General features: G+C 35.4%; 1 protein-coding gene across 2 annotated transcripts in view; it reads right to left on the bottom strand.

Annotated features, from left to right (window-relative positions):
- Nucleotides 1-22,561, bottom strand: part of ZBTB20 (zinc finger and BTB domain containing 20) — an 831,659-nt gene extending 809,098 nt beyond the window's left edge. For both annotated transcript variants that reach the window (XM_030941361.1, XM_030941349.1), the window contains exon 1: nt 22,497-22,561. The gene's annotated coding sequence lies outside the window, so the exon portion shown is untranslated. The remainder of the gene's footprint in view (nt 1-22,496) is intronic.
- Between the last annotated feature and the right edge of the window lie 367 nt (nt 22,562-22,928).

Genomic DNA, 22,928 nt, shown 5'->3' on the forward strand with positions numbered 1-22,928 from the left:
GCCGCAATAAAAGGGAAACAACTCAAATGTCCGTTAGTAGAAGAAAGGATAAATTATACTGTGGTATAGACACAAATATTAAATAGAAGTGAAAAGGAACTCTGTATCTCCAGGAGATAAATACAGCAGATTATTAATGAGTTATTGAGCTACAGCTAATAAGTTAATAATTGGTATTATTTGTGACATCTACAGGTGTAATATTAAAAGTAGTTTATAAGTAGTAAAGCTATATATATTATTTATGAAAAAAATGGAACAATAAGCACAAATTTCAGGATAGTGGTTACCTCTGGTCGAGGGAATATAGGTGTAAGTAGGAAATGTGGGTTTTGATGTTCTAATACTTTGGTTAGGTCTTGGACTCATAAGTATTTCTTTTGATTTAAAATAATGAATGAATGAATGAATGAAAAAAAGAGAATGCATGGAAAAATGACTATGAACTATGTTATGATTCACCAATTCTGTGTGCTTAAAGTCCAATTCTTTTAAATGATAAATGATTTAGTAAACCTTCTCACACTTTCTGTACATATGAATGACTTGGAGTTTTGTTAAAATGAATACAAGGGAGTTTGAGATTCTGCATTTTGAGTTTGTAGGTGATATGAATGCTGCCAGTCCAAAGGAATCTATGTTATCTATCTAGTCATTTCCAAATATGAGGTGCTGGGGAAGATACAAAGATTGAGACTATTCAAGGCAGCAATAAACGTCAAGCCTTGTTAATGCAAAAGTTTAAACAAGTAAGCATTTTTATTTGGTCATCTCAAATCTTAGTCTTTTAAAAAAGGAACAGCCCAGGTGTGGTAGCTCACATTTGTAATATCAGCACTTTGGGAGGCTGAGGCAGGCAGATCACTTGAGGTTAAGAGCTCGAGAACATCCTGGCCAACATGAGGAAACCATGTCTCTACTAAAAATACACAAAGTAGCCAGGCATGATGGCACATGCCTATAATCTCAGCTACTGGGGAGGCTGAGGCACAAAAATCACTTGAACCTGGAAGGCAGGGATTGCAGTAAGCTGAGATCACGCCACTGTACTCCAGCCTGGGCAATAAAGCAAAACTCTGTCTCAAAAAATAATAAAATAAAAATAAATAAATTTTAAAAAGGAACAGAAAAAAGCAAAACCACCTCCATTGTTTTAAAAGTGAGCATCAGTGATTCAAGAAATTCAGAGACTTGAAAGAGAAATCAAATAAACTGAACTGACCACTGAATAAGATAATAGGTATCATATTTTGGAATGTTTATTACAATGCTAAGAAATAATTATTTGATTTCTGTCTATTCCAAAGAGAAGCAGGTCTTGATAGAAGACACTAGAATTCAGAGTTTATGTTGAAATGAAAGACACTTCTTTCCTAAATTATAAGAAACTGAAATAATAAGAATTAAGAGAAGATGAGTTTGGTTTCTTGAGGATTAAAATAAACAGATCACTTTAATTTCCCATTTCCTTGATGTTCTTACAAAACTGCAACTAGCAATTGGGACAGTGATCACTGGTGGTTAGAAATTTTCTTGAACAGAGAGAAAAAAACAAATTAAGAAACAACTGGCAATGACATATGAATCAAAGAATGCACACAACATATATTAATAGGTCCTACTACTCGAGTTAACATTAGTGCTATTGAGAAACAGTGAAGAAATATATTTAAAAATATATCTATCTCAATTGCTATTAATTTCACATTTAATAAAGATAATCAATACACAAGTAGAAGGTGAAAATGGGTTTGATTTATTACAATGGTTTCATTACGTGAAAGACATAATATCAAAGAGAATCAATTCAGGTAGTTGTTTCTACTAGCCTTGCCTAAAGTCTATTTACAGAAATGAAAAGCAAAGATTGCTGCATGTGGTGACTCGCGCCTATAATCCCAGTACTTTGGGAGGCTGAAGCAGGTGTATGTTCTGAGGTCAGGAGTTTGAGATCAGCCTAGTCAACATGGTGAAAGCTCGTCTCTACTAAAAACATAAAAATTAGTTGGGCATGGTGGCACATGCTTGAACCCAGGAGGCGGAGGTTGCGGTGAATGAAGATCACGCCACTGCACTCCAGCGTGGGTGACAGTGCAAGAGTCTGTCTCAAAAACAGAGAGAGAGGAAGGAAAGAAAGGAAAGGGCAAAGATTGTTGTCCCTTTTAAGATTTACCTTTGGCAGGGCGCGGTGGCTCAGGCCTGTAATCCCAGCACTTTGGGAGGCCCAGGCAGGCCGATCACGAGGTCAGGAGATTGAGACCATCCTGGCTAACACGGTGAAACCCCATCTCTATTAAAAATAAAAAAATTAGCCCAGCGTGGTGGCAGGTGCCTGTAGTCCCACCTACTTGGGAGACTGAGGCAGGAGAATGGCATGGACCCAGGAGGCAGAGCTTGCAGTGAGCCGAGATCACAGCACTGCATGCCAGCCTGGGGGACAGAGAGAAACTTCGTCTCAAAAAAAAAAAAAAAAAAAAAAGATCTATCTTTCAGCTTTCTTACAACATCATGTCCATTACTGGAAGAAGAGAGAAACTGAAGAAGATTAAACTAAACGTATTTTTTAAGAATATTTATGAAAAAAGTAAAAGTCAAATGATTAGGGAAAGAAAATTTCAAAATGGAGACATACTTTGGAAAAAGAGTCCGGTATCATATATTTAGACTTAGACACATTCATCCAATTTTCTAGGTATCTTTAATAGTACAGTACAGTACAGACTCCAGTGTATTAAGATGACACTTACATTTCTTATTATAAAAGAACGTCTAAGTTTTTAGCCTTTTCTAGTGGTGTTATCAACCAACTAATGCAGGTATTTCCTAACACTCTCACAACCAAAAAATGGGCCAGTGGCAAATTAGGTGTCTGGTAACTAACAGATGATAAAGATTTTACTATTTCAAAACATTTATGCTAGAGTCACTTTTAACTACAGCTATAAATTACAAGGAGATAATTTCCAATGAAATATAACAGATTACAAAGCTGTATTTAGCTGTCTGTGGCCATTCAATAAGTCAAAACATAATGCAGCACTATCACTATGTCCAGATGTGACAAAGGTCCAGACTTCCCACTAAATATTCCTATCTCTATACTAGAATAAGACATCATCAGGAGGTGTACCTGAATAAAATCTCCCCTCAATGACCAGAAAAATAATCGAAGAAATTTTAGAGACCTATCTTAGACTTTAAACAATTAAATGTATTCACACCTTCCATGCATTCCACCATTTTATCTGTCTGAGGTTTATATAGCTTCATCAGTAATATGTTCTATTGCTGACATATCAAAAGGCTTAATATCACACATGCAGCTTCAAATATATATATAAATGTCCACTAAGTGTAAAAAATGCCTTCAGATTTTCATTATCATCATTGTATCCACAACGCATCATGCTTTTTAAAGCACTTCAACATTTATTATTTTACTTGACTCTCACAAAGATTGTGTAACTGAGGAAAATGTCCCTATTTTAAAGATAAAGATACTGAGATACAAAAGCCAAGTGATTTGCCTACAATCAAATTCTATGCTGACTTCTAGGGTTTTTTTTCATCTGATATCTTTATATTCTTTCATTTCTGCATTCTGTTACATTGTTGAAATCATTATTGTACCTGTAATCTATTAGGTCAAATCAGCAAATATTTATCAATCAACGTATATATGTAAGGACTCAATTCATGCATAATTGGCATTATTAACTTATTTGTGACATCAACAGGGGTAATATTAAAATTATTGAACAACTGACACAAAAGGTACCAACTAAAGAAACTGAACACTGAACAAAGTGAAACATACCCTCTAAGTTTTACCAAGGGATATCAACTGCACGTCAGCTCTGATATGGGCATGACCAATAGAGTCTGATTTAATCACAAACTACAAATCATTTATACATGTTTATTTGGCCTGAAATGCTAGAAGAGTATCTAAAGATTTAAGAGAACACGTAGAAAACTCGTAACACATGGTCCAAAATTAACTTAAATAAAATGCAAATATAAAGGAAAAAAACCTCCTTGGGTGCCAAGATTCAGAAATATGAACTAATCACTACCAGAAGTAGCCATAATATTTTAAATTATTTTAATTTCTTTTTTTGTTTGTTTTTTGAGACAGTTTCACTCTTGTTGCCCAGGCTGGAGTGTAATGGCACCATCTCGGCTCACCACAACCTCTGCTTCCCAGGTTCAAGCGATTCTACTGCCTCAGCCTCCCAAGTAGCTGGGATTACAGGCATGCACCACCATGAATGGCTTATTTTGAATTTTTAGTAGAGACGGTGTTTCTCCATGTTGGTCAGGCTGGTCTTGAACTCCCGATCTCAGGTGATCCGCCTGCCTCGGCCTCCCAAAGTGCTGGGATTACAGGAGTGAGCCACCATGCCCGGCCAATTATTTTAATTTCTTTATGTATATATATTCAAATATACCTAATTTTAATAAAATACGTAAGTGGGGTTTTGAACATGTTTTTTGCACAATTTTTCTTTTCCTTTGTTTTTTGGCTCTCTGCTCCTCTCAGTTATCCATTTTTATAACTTAGTATGCATCCTGCTATAGTCTTCCTTTAAAAATAACCCTACTATAAGGGTAGATGTATACATATGCAGGTATTACCTATACATAGTCAAGGATTTTTGTCATTATTTTTTAAAGGTTGAATATTATAGACACTTTTCTATACCTTGCTCTTCTCACTCACAAAAAACTCCTGAAAATTCTTCCAGAAGATCTGAGATAGCTTTAATTCACATCATTTAATGACAGCATAATATCCCATGGTTGGGTTTCCATTATTTACTAGCATTACCTTGTTAATGGGATTACTGTTTTCTGCAGTTTTACCACTACAATAAAGCTACAACAACCTGGAAACCAAAAAATACACATGTTCTTAAAATATTGCTACCTATATTTCTATGGAATATATTCCCCAAAATGAGACTGCCAGGTTAAAGTATTTGCAAACTATATGCAAATTATAATTTTAATAGGTTTTTGTTAGCCTTACAAGACTGAATTTTATAACAGGTAGAATATATCACATTTCCACCAGTAACAAATAAGTTGCTTTTCCCCATATTACAACTAGCAATAAATGTTAAACCCATAAGACTAACACAACTTTTAAATGCTAAGAGGCAAAACCTCACTGTTAAGGTAGAAAATGGGAATATACTTTCATTTTTTCACACGGAGATCATCAGTTATGCCAGTCCCATTAATTTTAAAAATCCATCATTTTCCAACTAAGTTGTCATCTTTTTCAGAATTTGCCAATCATTTCCACTGATCTATTATGTATGACTAGGCCATCACCATGTTGTTTTAATTAGCTGACTTTGTAATATGTTCTGGTATGTGTACCGCAAGTCCCTCCTCATTGCTTTTTCATATTTACTCGTTATCATTTAATCTTCCAAGTGGTTTTAAAATAACACTGTTGACTTCAAAAAAGAAAAATAAATCCCCCGAGATTCTAATTGGAATTGCATTATATAATTTATTAACGTTGAAAGAATATTTTTGTTATTGTTTTCCCATCCTAAACCAGTTTGTTGTTCTCTGAATCAGATCCTGTTTTATGCATTTTAATATCTTTGCTTTCATACAGTTCCTGTACCTTTCTTGAAAAACTTATTAATAGGCATTTTGTAATTTGTGTTTCTATGGAAAGTGGAATAATATTTTCCCATTGGGAAAAAACTCTCAGAGATGCCCAAATTCCTCCAGAGTAGAGTTGTTTTCATCTTATCTTTTATCCAACTACCTTATCAATTTTTCTTACTCATTTTTCTAGATTTTAAAATTCAAGTTTCTAAAACGTTTAGATCATATATCATCAGCAAGAGACACTTCACAGTCTTCTCTACAAATGTTAATGTTATATCATTTACCTACTGTATATGATAAAGCCTCTAAAATAATGTTAAATAATTGTGATGGTTCCTCGTCTAGTTTCTGTTGTTAATTAAAATATTTTTAGGATTTAACAGATTTGGCCATGTGCAGTGACTCATGCCTGTAATCCTAGCACTTTGATTGGAGGCTGAGGTGGCAGGATCACTTGAACCCAGGAGGTCAAGGCTGCAGTGATCTCTGATCGTGTCACTGCACTCCAGCCTGGGCAACAAAGTGAGACCCTGTCTCAAAATAAAAGACAAAAAAAAAAAAAAAAAAACTCAAAATTGAGAATACTTTTTGCTATTTATTGAGATAAACATGGTTTTTCTCTTTTGATGATGTAATAAATTAAATTGGTATATTTCCTATTATTGAATCATGCTTACATTCCTACTTAAAAATATATTTTAAAATAGCTCCTAGTGAGTTGTTATTTTGATTCACTGTTAATATTTGCTAATATTTTCCTTAGTATTTATAAATTTATTTCATAAGTGAAATTATACATTTTTTACTATATAATCTTTAACAATTAGATATTAAATAAAATTATGGAATATTTTAATATTTTTCCATGGCCTAGAATGATTTAATTTACATCAAAATTATGTATTCCTTATGTTTAAGTGACAACATTTGGTCAAATTTCTAATCTTTTCTACGCAAAGTAGTATCTGCTTTCTACATCTTCTTAGGTCAATTTTTATAATTTGTATTTGACTAAAAGACCTTTTATTTCTCATGGGTTTTAAATTTGTCACATAGCTACATTCTTATTTATTTTAACACTCTTTTCATCCTCCAGTTTTTTCTTTTTCATTTCCAATTATCTATTTTTGTCATTCTTTTTCCTAAAGTTTTATTATTGAATTAAAATTCATATAACATAAACTCACCATTTTAATTGTATTAAAGTATATAATTCAGTGGCATTCACAAGGTTGTATAAATATCACCAACTACCTCCAGAACATTCTCATCACTCCAAAAGGAAACCCTATATCCATTAAGCAGTCATTCCCCATTTTTCCTTCTCCCAGCCCCTGGCAACCACTAATCTCCTTTCTGGTTCCACCTATATGCCTACTCTGGACACTTCATATAAATGAAATCACACAATATGTAGCCTTTTGAGTGCATCATCTTTCACTCAGCATGTTTTCAAGGTTCATCCATGTTACAGTATGTATCAGTACTTCATTATTTTTTATGGCTAATATTATATTGTATAGATACATCATAGATGAATAATTTTTATTCATTCAGCAGTTAATGGATGTGAGTTGCTTCTGCTTTTTGGCTACTATGAATAATGCTGCCATGAATATTTGAGTATAAATTTTATGTGAACATATGCTATCAGTTCTCTTGAGTATACGAGTATATTGAGTATATACCTCAGAGTGGAATTGATAGGCTCATTTTCTTTTTTGCTTTATCATCTTCACAAGGAGTTTATGTATCACATTGATCTTTCCAAAGAACCAGCCTTTTTGGGTTCTTTGGAAAAGAACCTGCCTTTTTGGGTTCTTTGGGTTCTTTTGGGTTTTACTATATGGTTTTTCTATTTCATTACTTCCAACTTTCTAACAATCCCCTCATCTTCTATCTTGTATTATTCTTCATACTAACTTCTTAACATTAGGTTATCTTCATTTTCTATCTTCCTTAATAACAAAGGCCTTTAAGGCTATCAGTTTTCCTCTGACAACTATTTTAGCTAGTTTTCACTGGCTTTTACAGAAAATGTTTTCCTTTTCATTGCTTTCTAGGTGATTTCCTCTTTATTCAAAAGATATCTAGGAATGTTTCAATTTCTATGTAGTTTTTTTAACCTTTTAGAAAAACTGTTAAAATGTGATATATGTTAGTTTATAGTCATAGAAAGTGCCTGCAAAATCTCTGCTCTCTAAAACTCAGTTTTCTTAGCAGCCAAGCGCAGAGATGTTCAAAATATTTAAAGAATGTCAGATTCTACATGTATATCAAATCAAGTTTATGAATTACTCCATTTATCTTATTCATTGTTTGTGTGTAACAGAACTGTCTAGACCTTTCCAATAATTTGTATCTATGTAATTACTATAAATAAACCTGCCATATACAGATTTTATGTGGTTATTTTATTTATAAACTGTGCCTTTTATTACAGTATCCCTTCTTTCTAATACTTTTAACCTTAAATTCTATCTTATTTAATAAATGTTGTCATTCATATTTTGCTATTTTTCTTGTTTGCATTTGCCTGATATCTTCATGCCCCTCATTTTACAAATAACTCTTCTTCATAACTTGGTCTTATTTTTCTAGTAATATAATTTAGCTGGCTTATGTTTTTTAGTGTAGTCTGATATTAACTGTCTTTCAATGGGAGAATTTAGTCCATATACACTCAATGTAGTAATTGATGTGCTTAACGGTATATTTTTCAGTTACTTTATATTCTTATTTTATATTATTGTTTCCTCATTCCCTTCTCTATTTTGTTTCATCAAGTGGCTATGCAGTCTATTGTTTCCTTGTTAACATGTAAGTTCTACGTGCTATTTCATTGCATTAAAGATTATCTTCCCTTTCTGTACTCTAATAAACAGATTAATATATGTAAAAGACACTTCCCCTCCACCACCAAGAGATTCTATTCCCTCTCCCCTTTTCTTAAATAAACGAGATCTTTAGAATATATTCACTTCCCTCCCTCCTCTTCCTCCTTTCCTCTCATCTCCCACCACCCATTTTCCTCCTCTTTTACTTTCCAGCTGCCCACCTTCTCTATCTCCCATGTTCCAAAGAGACAGCTTAGTACATTTTAAAATTTCCTAAAGAAATATCCTTTTATTTCAAGAGCCTCAAATTACCTAATGTATTTCATATTGGTAGCCACTTATCTCTGTTAGATAAAATTAATACATACACACACAATTGTATATAAATGCTCATTATTCCTACCATTTTCTTTCCTCTTCATCTTCCTCATCTTAAAGTCTTTGTTCTAGTTCATTTGTTGTTTGCTTATAATCCAGACTGGCATTTTCTCAGAGGGGATATAATCACTATATACAATGAATTATTGCATATTCTTAAATGTATTTCTTTCTCACCTTGGCTTGCAAATAACTTTCTGGGCATGCAGATTCTTGAACTACAGTCATTTTCTTTTAGCAGTCTACAAATATCATTCCACTATCTTGTAACTTCCAGTGTTACAGATATGTAAATGTGAAGTCGTTATGATACTTTGATATTTTCCCCTTTATAGGAATTCGTTTTTTCTACTTTTGTCTCAATTTTTAGATTTCAGAACTTTTATTAGGATATACTTAAATGTGTCTTTTCTTTCAATCAAGACAATAAATCAGTAAACCCTTTAATCCACAGACTCCAATCTTTCTTAATATCTGGTAAATTTTGCTAGTTTGTAAAAATTTTTACTTCAGGAGGCCAAGGCGGGCGGTTCACAAGGTCAGGATATTGAGACCATCCTGGCTAACACGGTGAAACCCATCTCCACTGAAAATACAAAAAGCCAAGCATGGTGGCACGCACCTGTAGTCTCAGCTACTCGGGAGGCTGAAGTAGAAGAACAGCTTGAAGCTGGAAGGCCGAGGTTGCAGTGAGCTGAGATCATGCCACTGCACTCCAGCCTGGGTGACAGAGCGAGACTCCGTCTCAAAAATAAATAAATAAACAAAATTTTACCTCTTAGTTATCTATACTAATTTTTCCCACTGTAATTCCTATCATTCACGTTTTGATGTCTAGATTTATCCTCCAAATCTCATCTTTTTTATTCAATATTTCACCATGGGTTTTTTTATATGCTTGGATACATTTCTTGCATTTGGTCTTTTCATTCACTAACTCGTGTTTCAACAGTGACTATGCTCTCCCACAAATCCTGAGTTGTTCAAATGAGATATATTTAATATCCAAAATTATTTTCTGTTCTTCGAATTTCCTTAAGTGCTCCCAATTTTTGTTTTCAAATTCAGTTTTCATGCTGTTGCCAGTAGTCCTAGTTATCTGGAGTTTGTACTCTGATCTTTCTCTCTCACTTGCTATGGCTCTTCTTAAATGAATTGCTATTTTTCGCTAACTCACTGGAGCTCAGATTTGGTTGCCAGATTATCCTAAATAGCAGAAATATCACAGGTGGTGACAAGCAAAGGTAAACAGCCTGTCAGTTCCCTGCAAAGGCACATGGAGAAAGAAGAGCTCTGCTGTCCTATCTCTATTTCTTTTTCGCCTCAAAAGACAGAGAGGACTCCACCAGGACATTCAGCTACTTTAGCTTTTTAGCTAGTTGGAGACACTTTGGTACTTAAAATGGGTAAATACTGATCTTCTCTTACAGGAGTTCACAAACTTCTAAAGTCCAAGTTCTTCCTCCCAATATCTGTTGCTTTCTCATATTTACCCATGGACTCCAGTACCATTCTCCAGTTGCTTGCCCAACTGAAGGCAGAAAAGTTTCAAAGCAGTATTTCTCTGTCCAAGGTGTCAGGACAGTTGTTTATAGGTCACAGCAGCCATTTGCTTCAGAAAGGCAGGCAGCTTGGAATTGGAAGAAGATAACCATATATAGCTACTTCGTTTTCAAAGTCTTTAATTTTTAAAAAAGCCTGGAGTGGAGTGGGGTATGTGGGTGTGAGGTATGTCTGGACTGCATTATACTTATTCCTAAGAATCAATAGTTTCCTCAGAAAGCATATTCCTGAATATATAAAATGACAATATGTTCTTCTGCATGCTCTTAGATAGAGATCCTGAAATACACTCCAGCTATTAATCACTTTAAGTAAGCTTTAATGCAATCCCAGTTTTAATTATTCCAGGACTTAATTATCTTTTGTTTTGAAAACAACTTCAAATCAATTTGCTGTAGTTTCAGTTAGAAAGACAAATTATGACTTTAGCCCATCAAGTTTCCCAATGTCTAACAAGTTTTATAAATACGAAAAAGTATGTCAGTTATTTATGCAGGAATTATATGTGTCCCACATATGGTTTATATGATGTTACCCTCTGTATTGTTCACAACCCAATTACCTTTTTTGCTTTCTAGAAGAGCTAAGTAATTATATTATATTATCACTAATATTACAGGGTTTAACTGGATGAGACTTCTAAATAACTCAGAATATTAGGTAAAATAATTAAAACTTTTTTAATTGTGTGAAATTTTATGAACATTCCTTAAGAATTAGAAAGCTCATATAAAAAGTTCAAAATCTCAATTGCAATCTATGAATTACAAAGCATACTGTGCTTTATTTGTCCCCCTATCCAGATAGGAATCATATAGGATATGAAATATGGGTTTCATCCTTAAATCAGCAGATAATATAATTCTGTGTACTCTATTCAACACAATATCCTGAATTGATTGTAGCAGATTTGCTTTACCACTGATGGGAGATACCTGACATATTTCTTTTCTGAATCACGGTAAATGTAATTTTATTGGAACTTCTGCCATGATAGAATTTCATTAAGTACCTAAAAGGATAGAAAACTGTGAGCATGTACAAACACCTTGGGTCTTGGAAAAGTACAGGGAAAGTCTATAATAGGTAATAATAACAATTTTAACAATGCTAAATTTGAACTCCAATAAGTAAATGGATAGCCTAGTAAGGAAAAAATAATTTTCCTAGGATAAGTACAAAAAAGCCTGATCAAAAATTTATTGAATCCCTCCTGTGTGCCAGATATTAGGCTAAGCACTAAGGCTATAAAGATAAATAAAGCATAGTACCTGTCATTAAGGAACTGCAGTTAAGTGTACTAGAATTCTAAATGTTACCTTTCCTAAGTGATAAAGATCAAAGAATTTAAGTTATAAGTTAAACTGCATATAAAACATCACACTGAATCAAATTCACTTTACACCAGATGTGCCCATTTTTGCATAATAAAACTCATCATTACACACATAAGACAGAAACAGAGTTATGCATACCCCAAAGGACAGAAACCACCATTTATTTTTGGCCCTTATACACTTTGGTAATTCACTTAACAACAAATGTTGAGACTGTAATGTAGAATATTTGAATCAGAAGAGCCTAGAATTTTGTTCATTTTTCCCATACTGCTTTTCATAGCATACCCCTTTAACATAGTATTGCGTTGTTCTCAACCCCTTTCTAAAACAATAAAGATTATTAAAAGCATGAGTGTTCAAAGGTATTTCTCTGAGGGTCAGATGTAAAAAGGACAGTGAGATACAAACAACATAGCTGTTAAGAACACTGGGTACCACAGGCTATCAAAATTACAAGAACAATAGAATACCACTGATGATGAACTTCAGGAGAAAGGTGCCATGCACAAACTGTATGTTGATAATTTTTCTAACTTTAAAATACATTTTTCAGTGATGTATCCATTTGAATTATATAAAATAATCATTATACTATACTTCTTAATGTACTAGAAATAAGAGAATAAAGAAAATATCAGATATTCTCATGAAGAACAGTAAAGACACATAAGGGATGGATAGCAATTTCACTATTCTTTGACTGCATTCAGATGATACAGCTCATATATGTAATACAGCTTAACAATGAACATTATTTTTTGAAAACTTTTTAAGTTTTTAATACCTTGTATACAAAGGTTATATGAGTATGTATGTATACATGACACACGTACTTGGTTGGAGGTCATTTAAACTATTTGAAATAAAAATTTACTTTAAAGGTTACTATAATTCCTTTTAATTCATGTATGCTGACTATACTAAATATAATCCAAAGTCATGTACATTGATTTTACCTGAACTGATTTGAGACTACTACTCTGATAGAAATGCATTTATACTATCAGATAAAATTAAATCTTTCTTTCAGTACAGTGACAAATCAAGGAAAAGTTAAAGTACATAATAAAAGTCTAGACTGTATTCCATTCAAAGCATAGTAGAGGCTGTTTTAAAATTCCATGAATATGGGAAGAAGGAGACAAAGGCTAAATTCCATAATAAATAAAACAAAATTAAGGTTATATAATATTTTACCCCTCATATCCATCACATCCTCAAGAAAGTTAACAGATGTTTTCTTGTTTTTGAAAATTGGACAGCAAACAACAATGTAGATTATAAATGCTCCTAGAACAGTGATTTCCAAATTGGGTGGCACACAGTAGGCATTCAATAAATGGCTTACCACATAGACTGTGCTAAATTACATATCTTTGTCATGCACTTAAATAAACTTACTGCCTAATTCTAGGTTAGGACTGATGATCATGTTTTTGTGCCTAAAGCATAGCAGTCTTTGTATTCCAAACTCTCAGTGACCCATATTTAAGCCAGCTATTGGTTTCTGAAACAAATGTTCAGGGCACAAAGAACAAACACAAAAGCCTTCCAAAGTCATAGGATCTGCTACCCTTTGAATATATTGTTTCTGGTCTCTCTCACCCCTATTTCTGTATGATACCTGGTTCTCGGTTATTCACTTGGGTTTAATTTAGTTTTCCTTTTTGACCTCTACCTGACCAGAATTTCCAGTAATGCTTCCTTTGTCCTGCTCCTACCCATGATTTCCAAGGCCTGCTTTAACATGGTACCCAGCTCCACTGTTGCAAACAGAACTAAATCAGGCAGCAGTTAAAGTTCATTCACTGTACAACCTTTAGACAAATTCTCTATCATCATTTTTAATTCTAGATTGAAGAGTTATATTTTAAAAAGACTCTATCATAGCAACCATTGTTCCTACTTACAACTCTTTCACCTTGTACCCTTCTCTAGAACCTTCTCCAAATCTATGCCTTTCTGAAATAAAATTGCCATTATTAATCTGGGCAGGCACTGAGTTAAAATGGTCCCAGAATAGAAGTCTGATGCGGTGGTGATTAAGAGCTTAGGTTCTCCAGAGCTGTACTTGAATTTAATTTCCCATGTGTTTTATACTTAGCTGTGTGACTTTGAACAACTTACCCTTTCTGGGCCTTCGCATAGCTTTAAAATTGGGATAATAAAGGTACATGTTTCATGGGATTGTGGAATTAACTGAAAAAATGCAGATATAACCAATGACTGCAACAAAGTAAGATCTCAATAAATGTTGGCTACTATTGGTGTTGGTGGTATAATTAGTATTACTGTTTAATACAAGGATAGAATGCATTTAATTTTCACTGTGCTTCCCACTAATAATTTTGCTAGTCTTTTTGGTACTGATGGCTCTAGAAGAGTTACAGTGATTCTTCAATACGTATACTGGGTTTCAGTTAACACTAAAACCAGCTTCCCTTAAGCACATTTAGAATATCTTTTCTATTATTTGCATGCACTGAAGCATTCATTCCACCTTTTGTGTCCAACAATTTATCTAAAATTCTTCTTACAATTTCTCCTGATTGGCTAGATGTTTAGTAAGCTAAAATAGCATTATCTAACAAATTAGAGAGTGTATTTTGGCTAGGAGGTGATTTAGAAAATATTATATGATCAGTACCAAGAACATCTGGAGCTGTGGGTAGATATGAGGAAATGAGAGGATACAGGACAGCATAGCTTCCTGCAAACTGTTGTTTCCATCTGTGAATAGGTAATGTTAGATAGCTTTAAGCCTCTCACTACCATTTATACTAGCAAAAAGGATGAGTCAATTAAACAGAAACTGAGAGTGAAATTTAAAATTAGAACTTTGAGGTTATTAAAGATCAAGTAGGCACACATAAATTGTATATAGTTCTTTCTTTCCATAGATAACAGGACAATATTTGCAAAGTATTTTCTAACAGATTATTTCCGCTATGAAACATCAAAATAGTCAAATTTCTTTGCCTATCTTATCTTCCTTCCTATGTAAATCTATCTGTGCACGGATATAATATAGGATCAAAAACTAAATGCAGTAGTTAAAAATTACCAATTTTATAAGATCTGCATGAGTGGTTCCTGATTACTCAACGTATACCTATTTTTTGCTTAGAGAAGAGAATCACAAGACCAAATTTATCTTTTATCTTTGAATAAATGTATCTATCTATCTATAGATTTTATAGAAATAGAAAATGTGAGTTGATTCATTCTGTTGTTACCTGCATCCTCAATTTAACAACTTTATGCTGCATGAAATGCAGAGTCAAGTTTACAAATTCTATTACCAATATACCTTTCTGAGTTAAGATGAGTTGGCAAAGTATTTATGTAAACTAATAGATTTATTATACTTACCCACTATGAAAGATTGTAAGTACTTAGTATCATATATCTATACCTTACTAGTGTGCTATGTTAGAAAGCAAGTATCATTAAAATTAAACTTTTATGAAGGACTAAAAGCAGAAAGCAAAGTCAGGTATTTTACATATACTCTTTCTAGGTGTCCTAAGCATCAGTTTCAGTAACATTACCAGAAGCTAAAATAACAATTCAATCGTTGAAGGAAACAAAGTCAGATTATTAGAACTGAAAATGACCCTAAAAATGAAAACTCTTAAGATGCTAAAGTGGAGATCCACATAGATTATGCAACATGCCATAGATCATATAACCAATTACCGGCAGCAGTAGACCTAGAACAACCTCTACTAACTCCACATCTGAGATTTTTGACAATGCATAATAAAGTAAGAGTTAAATTTAATATATGAGAGATTGAAAAGGTAGATATTGTCCCCAAGTTAAAAATCTTTGGATGTAATTACTTCTACTTACTTAATTTTATATTCCTAAGACAACACATTTAAAATACCGTAAAATTGTAAAAACTGGTTAGAAGTAATGAAAATTACAAACAAAATTTATGCTTTATCTTAAATCAAAACCATGGAAAAGGCTTTATATATTCAAGCCTTGTATTTCAAACATTTTCTTATGTCTAAAGAAAGCCTGAGATTTATTGAAAATGTGTGTGAGTGAGAGAGAGTGTGTATGTGTGTGTGGTAGTGTTAGGGGTCTTCTGTTTTGTTTTGTTTTGTATATTGCTAGAGATTGTTCTATTAATAGTTTCCTTTTGCAATGATAATCTGTGTTCCAAAATGAGGGCACACTAAAATGAATTTTGGATAATTTATAAAGCAGTGAAATACAAATAAATTTCTACAAACTTACTGGTGACAGTAAGAAAATAGGTACCAAGAGTTTCAAAACTAAAAATCAGAATCTTTTTATGTTGAATTAGAACATCTTTTTAAAAGCCAAAAGTAATTGAAAAGAGATTAAATTGGTACACTCAACTCTCTAAACTGTGTGTATATTTATCTTAAAGTGCATATCCACGAGCTGACAGTAAAGACAGGCTGGCTGCTTTGTTTGACTATAGTTGTTTACCTCATACTGTCAAGAATGGATTTTGACACAGTATTAATACTGCTATTTTTATTGATATAATTAGCACTGCTATAAATAATTTCTTGGGCTGCCATATGTAAGTATATCATTACAATCAGCAGTATTTAGCGCTTCTTTTTCTTATATGACACCTTGAAAATAGACTGTTGGCCCAAAGAACAAAATTGACCTCATGATATGGGATTCACTGAAAAAAACATTGCCCTGTCAATAGAGACTACTGTTTTGTGTATGACTTCACTAAACAAACTAGTTTATATTTGTTTGAAACTAAAGTTTCTCACCAATCTGCTGTTTCAATTTCACATCATACCATATTGTACCTAAAACAGGCAATCTGGATTCCTGTTGCTACTTTTTCTTCCCCCAAACAGCTCAGGAATGGGTTTGAAATACAAGGCTTGAATATATAAAGCAAAATAATTAAGACACCCAAAATTTAGAATGGGTGGGTGAAAACAAGTACACTTGAAACCATTTGTGTAACTACTAGTGGGTGGCCCACTGTGAGTTTTTCATTATATGAAAGCAAAATCAAAACATATTTTATCTTGCCTCTAGATCACACCAGCTGTGACAATAACCTTATCTGGACCTTGAATAGTTTGTTCATAAACAAAGTAGGGTGACTAACCCAGTGCATATTCAACACAGAGTATGAAGGCCAAAAGAAAATGACAATACAATTCAAAACAAGTTTGTGGAAATTTTAGACTAGTATATTAAAACCTTTCTTTGTCTCTATCACTTGACAGATGGTTAGCCTTCACACAGCCTAGTATCGCTGGCAAAGAAATGACTGTGTCTAGCCAATAACACCCCAAATTTTGACTTAAAATGCACTGTACACTTGCTTAGACTTACCTTACAAATATGAATATTAATAAACTTAGTCATGCTTACTTTATTACTATAAAAATTTGACAGATGTCAAGATTTCACCTTCTGCCGTTATGAATACCTTCTTGAAACTCAACTATCTTAGGTGGATTAAGGTTCTATGAACTCTGCACTTCAGATTTCATTCATTTTACAGGTTGGCTGGTAATCATGCTTAAAAAAAATACTTCCAAAATAACATTTCATCCCAAAAATATTACAAAATTTATAGAAATTTAATTAGCTTGTGTTTCTATGCTATCCACAGTAAAGTTTTAGTAACAAAGTGCCTTAAACAAAATCACCAGGGAACCCTGAATACACTCCATGTCAAGGACCGCAAGGCAGGACTGAAATTATTTATCCAGTATTGATATATCTTTATTCAAAAACTGCTCATTTATAAATATATACTCACACACACATGCAAACACACATTGATCAACCATCCTTACCAGAAAACAGGAAACAGTCTTACTTTTTAACATTCTATTCGCCATTCTTCCATTTTGCTCTCTAAAAAAATTCAACTGAGGTCGGGCGCCGGGGCTCACGCCTATAATCCCAGCTCTTTGGAAGGCCAAAGCGGACAGATCACGAGGTCAGGAAATCAAGACCATCCTGGCCAACATGGTGAAATCCCATCTCTACTAAAAATACAAAAAAAATTAGCACGGTGTGGCTGCACGTGCTTGTAGTCCCAGCTACTCAGGAGGCTGAGGCAGGAGAATTGCTTGAATGTGGGAGGCGGAGGCTGCAGTGAGCCAAGATTGTGCCACTGCACTCCAGCCTGGTGACAAAGCAAGACTCCAACAACAACAACAACAACAAAATTCAACTGAAACAATGTATTCCATTAGTTATAAAGTCTGTTTCCTCCTAAATCTCCCTATTTATAGCTTTCAGATGCTGGTAAGTCTGTATACAAATAGCCAGAGGCAATCACAAACTGCTCTAAAGTGCATTAATACGTACCCTTTCTGGAAGAGCCTGATTATGTTCCACATTAGCATAGATAGAGATCTAATGTAGGTATAGCACGATAAACCCTCAGCAGAGGATGGGAGGACTGGGGGAGGGAGAATTGTATTAAAAAAAAAGTTATTCCACTTAAGAAGTAAACTTGTATTTGGCTAACAAAGTAAGACTCACCATGACAGAGGGGAAAAAAAATTAAAAAGAAGAACTGTTATTTGAGAACTATGAACTAGGTTTTGGAAAGGTGAGACACCCACTACTTGAAGTCACAAACTCAGCATTAAATCATATACTCATTTAACCAGGTACCAACTTTCCTTCTGTTAGAAACCCAGGATTTTTACACCTACAGACTAAATGATTAAAGTATTGCTAAAATCTTCTGTAACGTTCCTCTTGCATTGCAAATAAGTCTATTAAAGCAGAAAAGTGCCAATCAAATGCTTTTGAAAAAATGGTTTAAATAACAAAGCATTTTTTGCAGGTCTCTCTTCTTTTCTTTAATGTCGCCTATAAACTAATTACAACAAATTTTCACCTTCTCTTGATAAAATCACAACTGAAACTAGGCATGCTGGCATGCACCTGTAGTCCCAGCTACTGGGAGGCTGAGGCAGGAGAGCGGATCACTTGAGCCCAGGAGTTAAAGTACAGCCTGGGCAATAAAAGGAGATTACCATCTCAAAAAACTAAAAAGAAATCCAGAACTGAAAAAGATTTTTCAGATATCTTCCTAAAAATAAATCCTAACCAAAAATTAACAAGATATTCTAGCTTTTGTTTTACCACACTTTGCTAACAAGGTAATACTATGTAGAAATTTTACAGTAAATTTCAAGACACAAGATTTTTTTAATATAAAGCAACATTTTATTTATTTCAAAGACATTATTGAAATCATGAAAAAAAAAATCCCTATCTGTTAAAATTACCAACTGAAATATATGGAGAAAGTTTCATGACAGTAACAAAAAGTACAAATAAGAAATAAACTAATCTTCCTTTCCTATCACTGCCAACTGGTAAACACCTTCCTCCCTCTCAAACTTCTGTTAAGCTCTCTCAAATTGCAGTTCCTAAAACAAGAAAGCAGCTAGGTTTTAAGTTTCATTCAAAAATCTCCTCCCCTAACAATCTAAAATGCACAAAGTATATGTGACATTAGAACATAAGCTCCACAAGGGCAGGCAATTTTCCCTCTTGTTCATTATTATACTCCAAGTGTGTAGAACAATATGATAAATTTAACCATCCATTTCAGAAAAATATGATTATTTCAGAGACTAAAGCAAAGCACATCAATCTCTACTTCTGTATTCCAAATGTTTTAAAGAAGTCTCTGCTTGCCACTAACTCTCTGAAGTTATTCAGAATAATATGTAATTATTTTAGAAATTATAGATTGCAGGAACTTAGTTGTAGCTTTTATTGCCCTTCCAAAATGACCGAATTATTCAGACTTGCCTTTTTTTCTAGAAAGTCCAATTTACCTAATTATTCAGACTAGCCTTTTTACTAGAAAGTCCAATTTGTCTGAAAAGTCTTTTGAAGACTTTCACTAATGAAACAAAAATAATGCACTTAAAATATTTTTTCCTTAGGTTTTCTTCCTATACCAAGTAGTCAAATTCTTATTAACAGGACAACAAGAGGAATTAGATATTTGCAGGTCTCAAAAACTTTCTGATGTAACTTTATAAGAAACTGCCATGATATCAACTGGTAGTTCTAAACACCCCCTTCCCCAATTATAACCCACACATGAAAGTTTCTCTTTCCTCTAGTATTCCATTTAATCTCATACTTTATTTTAGTAGCTAGTCAATGTACACGACCTATATGTGCATTTTCTTGGTTTTGTAGTAATCTTAAAACACGGGCCTAGCTGGGTAAGCATAAAGACTTCTTCCTGGAAATGGATAAAATTTGACAATTTTTAATCTGATACTTTCTTTAGCTTGTTAAAATTAGGACCTCACCATGAAAGGACATATTGCTGTGGCGGCTGGTAGCCAGCAAACTTGTCACCTGATCTTCATACGCACAAGACCTGTATTTCACTGGTCTATAAAATCTGAAATCATAAAACCAAAAATATCCAATTGCCCAATTCACTGAGCAGCTAATACAGTTCTAGAAATCTCACTTTTCTTCTTCTCACTTGTTTACTTCAACACCATGTGTCCCCAAACCTAAGGCCCTCCAAAATTGAGCTCCATAAAAATCACAACCCCAATGTTGAAAATTAAGCCTTGAGTACTGAACAGCTACATCAGCAATTCTTCAAGGGCAATTCCAAAAGCTTTCCTAGGAGACTATCGGAATGATGGCACAGGGATATCACCATGCACTATGTGTGCAACAACTTTGTTTATATTCTAAGAATCACAAAGAACAAAGGCAGGAAAATCAATGTAAATTTTTTTTCTTTCACTAGAAAAATACAGATTCTTTATTTTAAAGCAAAAACGCAGAAAGTAGCCACATCTTGACTAGGCAAACTTACAGCTGACCCTCAGTATCCATGGGAGATTGGTTCTGGGACCTCTCTAGGAAACCAAAATCCACAGATGCTCAAATCCCTTACATAAAATCCTGTAGTATTTGCATTTAACCTAAGCACATTCTCCCATATACTTTAAATCATCTCTAGGTTACTTATAATACCTAACACAAGTAAATGTTATGTATTAATAAATCGTTGTTATACTGTATTGTTTATGGAATTGTGGCAAGAAAAAACGTCTATATATATTCTACTCCATCTATTCCCCCACACCCAAAATATTTTTGCTCTGCAGTTGGTTAAATCCACAGATGTAGAACCCAGGGACAGGAAGGGCTGACTGTATGTAACTGGGGGTGGCGGGGGATCTATATAAATATTCCCACAAGATGCAAAGGGTACTTGGGATTGGGAGCAGGAACAGAAATGAAAACAAACCATTATAAAATTAAGGACGACGGGTTATCACTTAAATTTGGTGTCTCTAGCTATATAATTTATTTATAAAATGGTGATTGTGTTTTAAAACTTTCAATGGCAACAAGTTACAACAGTAACATCAGAATCGCGTTCACTTGAAAACACTGGGTGAACGGCCTCTATTTTTTTTTTGCTGAAATTTATACACGGCCACGCAGTGAGAAAACTTGACTTTAGCACCATTTTGGTATTTTTAATAGAAAAAACAGTGGAGAAGATTTTCACATGTCTAGAAAGGTAACATGTTCAACTTAGGTTTGGCCAATGCTGATTCTAAGGACAGTACTACACCCGCAAGCTTCCAAACTACTTCCTGATTCATTCAGATTTTTATTGGAGAGCTGTCATCCTGCTACTGACCTCATTCAACCCGGTTCGGAGTGAGAGATCAGAGGATTACCGCGCTAGGTAGCGTAGCTGTACGCCATATTGTGTTTTTCGCTAATGTTTATACTTTGTGTGCTTAGCATATGTTTGTGCAAGTGTGTTTATCAATAGAACTTTTAGAAAATCCATGCCTCATGCCTCTTCAGCATCCTTAAAAAGGATAACAGCTGGGGGCGGGGGGTAGGGGGAGGACCCAAAAGCCACACAGACAGGAATGCATTAAACAATGTACGAGAGACGGCATTCGTTTTAAACTTTCAAGAACCTTCCAACCATTTTTATCTCAGGTATCAGAAAGTGTTAACATGTTTTAATGTTTCCAAAGTGGCCCAAAGGAAAAGAGAAAGAAGGAAAGGTGTGTCTTCCCTTTCCAAGCCCCCTCCTCTCTAGTCGTAGAAGCGAAGCAGGCGGGGGCCGGGAGCTCCGGCGTCTGGAGAGGCATCCAGCGGCTGTGGGGCCAGGACACCTCCTGCCCCCCAGTTCTCTGAAAACGCTCCAGAGACCGCGAGAGCCACGGCAAGCAGGGGAGGGCGAGGAGGGAGGGGGCAGAAGACAAGCGGGCGCCTCTAGCAGCTCCTGAGCCCCGGCTAGTCCCCCTCAGCTCCTCTTCTTGGAAGCAGCGGCTCCAGGCGCAGGGAGTAGAGAGAAGAAGGCAGAAGACACGTTTCCAGCTGCGGGACGTCCCGCCCGCCCCGCCACCCGCCGACCCTCCCGCTCCTCCCTCCCGCCTCCCCGCCGGGTCGGGCGAGGCAGCCGCCGGGCTCTAGGAGGGGCGCCGGGGGGGGGGGGGGGGGGGGGGGGCGCGGGCGGGGCGGGGCGCGAGGGCGCGCGCTCTCAGCCAGCTCAGGGCCCGCTGGCTGGCCGCTCTGTAACTCGCTCCCCCAACCCCACCCCGCTCCCCTCCTTCTCAGTCCCGCCGCCCCCCACTCCAGGCGCCTCGCAGACGCCTCATCCCCCTCGGCACGCACACACTCCTCCCTCCCTCCCGCCCGCCCCACAACAAATTAGAGTTTTTGGCGTTACCTCCTCGCGCTCTTTAATCTTCTTTCCTCAACTCCTAAACTTCCCCCGCCCCTACTTCTTCAGCAGAAGGCATACATTGGACGCCTCACTCCGCGAACCCTCTATCGCTCCCCGCTATAGGATTGCTCTCACGCCACTCTTGGCTTCAGTGAGCCAATGAGAATGGGACGCCCCTCGTGAGGTTGCCGCCCATAAACAAAATACACTCTTCCTTCTTCCCTCCGCCCCCGTCCCCGCCCCTTTCTTCCTCTTCCCTCATCTCTGTCACCTTCGATTGGGCTAAAAGACGTCTAATCCGCTATCGCAAACATCCATTGGGACGCAAAAACTTCGCTCAGAGCAGTATTAACAGGCGATTGGTCGACGGTCCTTTCACTTCGCCCACCCCCACGCCCCCTCCCCCCGCCGCACCTTCACCCACTCTAAGGAGGT

The sequence above is a fragment of the Rhinopithecus roxellana genome, chromosome 1 (assembly GCF_007565055.1).
Source record: "Rhinopithecus roxellana isolate Shanxi Qingling chromosome 1, ASM756505v1, whole genome shotgun sequence".
Taxonomy (NCBI): Eukaryota; Metazoa; Chordata; class Mammalia; order Primates; family Cercopithecidae; genus Rhinopithecus; species Rhinopithecus roxellana.